Source organism: Dama dama, chromosome 13, assembly GCF_033118175.1.
Source record: "Dama dama isolate Ldn47 chromosome 13, ASM3311817v1, whole genome shotgun sequence".
In the NCBI taxonomy this organism is placed as follows: Eukaryota; Metazoa; Chordata; class Mammalia; order Artiodactyla; family Cervidae; genus Dama; species Dama dama.
In genome coordinates, this window is record NC_083693.1 from 35,251,616 (window position 1) to 35,255,552 (window position 3,937).

At 44.8% G+C, this 3,937-nt stretch overlaps 1 non-coding gene across 1 annotated transcript; it reads right to left on the reverse strand.

The window, feature by feature from the left end:
* Positions 1-2,715: 2,715 nt before the first annotated feature.
* TRNAG-CCC (transfer RNA glycine (anticodon CCC)) lies at positions 2,716-2,788 on the reverse strand. The gene has a single exon. It is a non-coding gene; the product is annotated as a tRNA-Gly (tRNA).
* Positions 2,789-3,937: the final 1,149 nt, after the last annotated feature.

The following is a 3,937-nucleotide window of genomic DNA, read 5'->3' on the forward strand; positions in this document are numbered from 1 at the left end:
TTTTAGATTCCACAGATAAATGATATTATGTATTTGTCTTTCTCTTTCTGACTTACTTCACTTAGTATGATAATCTCTAGGTCCATCCTTGTAGCTGCAAATGGCATTATTTCATTCTTTTCTATGGCATACACACACACACACACACACACACACACACCCCACATCTTCTTTATCTATTTATCTGTCAATGGACATTTAGGTTGCTTCCATGTCTTGGCTATTATAAATAGTGTTGTTATGTACATTGGGTTGCATGTATCTTTTTTAATTATAGTTTTGTTGAGATGTATGTCCAGGAGTTGAATTTCTGGGTCTTATGGCAAGGTTTCCCTGGTAGCTCAGCTGGTAAAGAATCCACCTGCAATGCAGGAGACCCCGATTCAATTCCTGGGTGGGGAAGATCCCCTGGAGAAAGGAAAGGCTACCCAGTCCAGTATTCCTGGGCTTCTCTGGCGGCTGAGGTGGTAAAGAATCTGCCTGCGATATGGGAGACCTGGGTTCGATCCCTGGATTGGGAAGATCCCCTGGAGGAGGGCATAGCAACCCACTCCAGTATTCTTGCCTGGAGAATCCCTATGGACAGAGGAGACTGGTGGGCTATAGTCCATAGGGTTTCGAAGAGTCAGACATGACTGAGCAACTAAGCACATGGCAACTCTGCTTTTAGTTTTTTGAGGACCCTGCATATTGTTTTCCATAGTGACTGCACCAGTTTATATTCCTGCTAATGATGTAGAAGGCCTCAATTCTGTTCAGTGCAGTCGCTCAGTCCTGTCATGAGAACAGCATGAACAATAGAAGATTTAACCACTGCTTTTCGGGCCATAGTCTAACTCTATTGAAGTGCAAAAGGAAATGGAATCATGCAGTAGGTTCCAAAGTGACTACTTACCAAACTACTGTGAAGGCTTTTGTTCTCCAAGAGAGCTGAACATTTTAGAAGGGAGTAAGGCATCAATAAAGTCAAATGGACACGGATTGCCCAATGATCTATTTCAAGGGGACTCTTGGCATGAAATATAGATCCACACCCACCCCTAGTTATGGTTCATTTCTCTCGCTAATAGTCTCAGTCTCAGTGGCTGTTAGTGAATAATAGGTGTTATTTTCATGCCTGATAAGTGATTCAGCCAGATCTCAGGGACGTGTCCTCCCAGGAGAAAGGAACCAACACGTTTCTCAAAAAGGACATTCACTAGGGTGGATAAAAAATGAGAGGAGTGAAATTTGTTTGTGATTAGGAAGTTTGCTCAGAATCATGGCCTAGAAGTTGCAAGGAATAGAAAGTAAAGATGCAGATTTGTGCAGTTCTCCTGTTTGCCTCTGGCTGGGTTCTTGCTGGGTGAAGGAGCAGAGGTGGCAGACGCTTGGACTGGTACTGAATTGGGCTCAGAAATTCCTGATGCGCAAGCTGGCTGTGTGGCTGAGGAGAGAGCTCCGGCAGGCTTGGGAAGGAAGTGATGCCACGTGGAAGCTCCCTGGGCCCTGAGGTCTTGGTGTGAAAGCTGGTGGACAGTGGGCAGAGCTGAAGAGGAGGGAGAGAGCAGTTTGGATTTAACCTGAGAGAAAAGAGACAAAGTTGGGAAAGGGGAGCAATTGAAGGGTGGATGCTGGAGAAGGGGGACTCTTCTTTGAGGCAGGTGGGAAGGTTAGGGAGACCAGCCCAGAGAGTGAGGAATTCTGAACTGGAAGCCAGAGAAAGTTGGGACACTGCCAAGTGAAACCCCATGGTGAATACGCTCAGATGACACGATGGCCCAGCAGTCCTGTGGGAGCACCCAGTCAGGCACTGGCCACCATTCAGATCCGATGTGCATCCAACCAACAGTGCATTTCAGCACCTCTTCCCATACCCTTAGTTAGCCTGAGAGAGGTGTAGAGAATAACTGGTTAGAAGATCAGAGAAGCTGGAACAAGATGGCAACAGGGTCCCATTAAAAAAAATTTTTTTTAATTACTTTTGTTTATTTATTTGACTGCACCAGGTCTTAGTTGCGGTACACAGGATCTTTAGTTGTGGTGTGTGAGATCTAATTCCCTGACCAGGGATCAAACATAGGCCCCCTGCATTGGAAGCATTCAGTCTTAGCCACTCGACCACCAAGGAAGTCCCAGCAGGGTCCTTTTTTGGGAGCTTCCCATGCATGGGGCAGCCAAGTCATTTTCCTTGCACCCCCACCATGTCTAGCCTTCCTGTGGGCACCACTGTTTGTATCGACAGAAATGAGCATGGAGGAGCCTCTAGAGACTCTTTCTTTTTCTGGTTGGCACCTGGGATCTAGTTCCCCAACTAGGGATCAAACCTGCACCCCCTGCAGTGGAAGCACAGAGTCTTAACCACTGCACCACCAGAGAAGTCCCTCCAGAGACTCTTAAGATCAAGTGCTCAGGGAACAGATACAGACAAGCTGGGCGATTCTTGTTCTCCAGACCTTTTGGCTAGTCATCAAACTGTCACGAATAAAAATATCATGGACTCCATCTGGCTTCCTCTAATGGATTTTTTTTTTTTTTAAGAAGAGGAGCAGATGTTTCACACAGCAAGAAAGAATACTTAAGGTTTGCAGGTGGAATGAGATCTGTATTGTGGCACTTAAAGGGCACTTGTATGGAAATAGTCACACAGTTACGTTCCACCAAATTTATTTAAAATATTTGTTTTATTTATTTATTTGGCTGTACTGGGTCTTAGTTGTAGCATGTGGGCTCTGGTTCCCTGACCAGGGATCAAACCCAGGCCCCTGGCATTGGGAGCGCCAAGTCTTAACCACTAGACCACCAGGGAAGCCCCTGCAGCCAGCTTTGAAGGCAAATTTTCCCTTTGCTGATACAAGTGGCATGTTGCTGGGTGATGGGTATATTTTATCAATGATACTGTTGAAATCCCTGGTCCACTACATCATGAAAGACATCATCCTTCACTTTCTGCTTTTTACTAGTTCCATTTTTTTTTATTTTGAAGGTTAAGGGTGGGCTCATTGTTGTTTATCATGGGAGTTACTTAAGTGAATGCTGATGCGCGGTTTCTGTTTGCACACGGTTGCATGGCTTTTACAGTCATTGTTTTAACATTTTGTGAGCTCCCACTCAACACCAGGGACATTGACAGCTGCTGGATATAATTATGAAAAGATGTCATCACCATCCTTCAGAGCATATGGAATGGACACAGGCCATATAGGAATGACCACTAAAACAGAGGTACACGCAGATTCTCTGGAGTCAGGAGACCTGGTTCTGAGATGTAGGTTTCCTTGGCAATCTGGAAACCCCAGAGAAGTCACACACCTTCTCTGAGACAGGAGAAAGTCTCTGCCAGAGAGGCAAGCATTTCCCCTTGACAGCCGACAGAGTAGGACCTGGAACCCAGGTGTATCAGGGACCATCCCTTTCATCCCTGTGGCCTCACACTGCTTGGATGGTCACGAGAACTCCCAAAGGAGAAAAAGGTCATTGCATATCTGAACTTCCCACTATGTGTGGAAGACTTATGTATGATAAAACATATGAATAAAGGCACCCATTTTTCTTAGCCATTATTTTTTCATGCCTTATCACTCTGATGAAGAAACCAGAGATGTGTTAGAGAATGTTTCTTCTGCTAAACTGGGGTGCTCATTAGACCAAAGCTGACAGTGACAGCTTTGTGCCAGCACGTCTGTGGGATGTGGAAGAGAACAGAGAAACCTGTTTGAAAGATGGTTCTTGTCCCACAGCAGATTTCCTAATCCATTTTCCCTAATTCTTCACACTTATGAATAATTCATTGAACAGTCTGAACTTGTGGCAGAGACAATTCTTTAAAAAAAAACCTAGCTCATTGTCTTTAATTGTTCTATGACAGATTGCTCATTCCTTTTCCTTAGTGGTGGACCAGGTAGATCTGAAGCTTTAGTATAAAATGTCACGAGCACATTGAATTGAATTCTTGCTT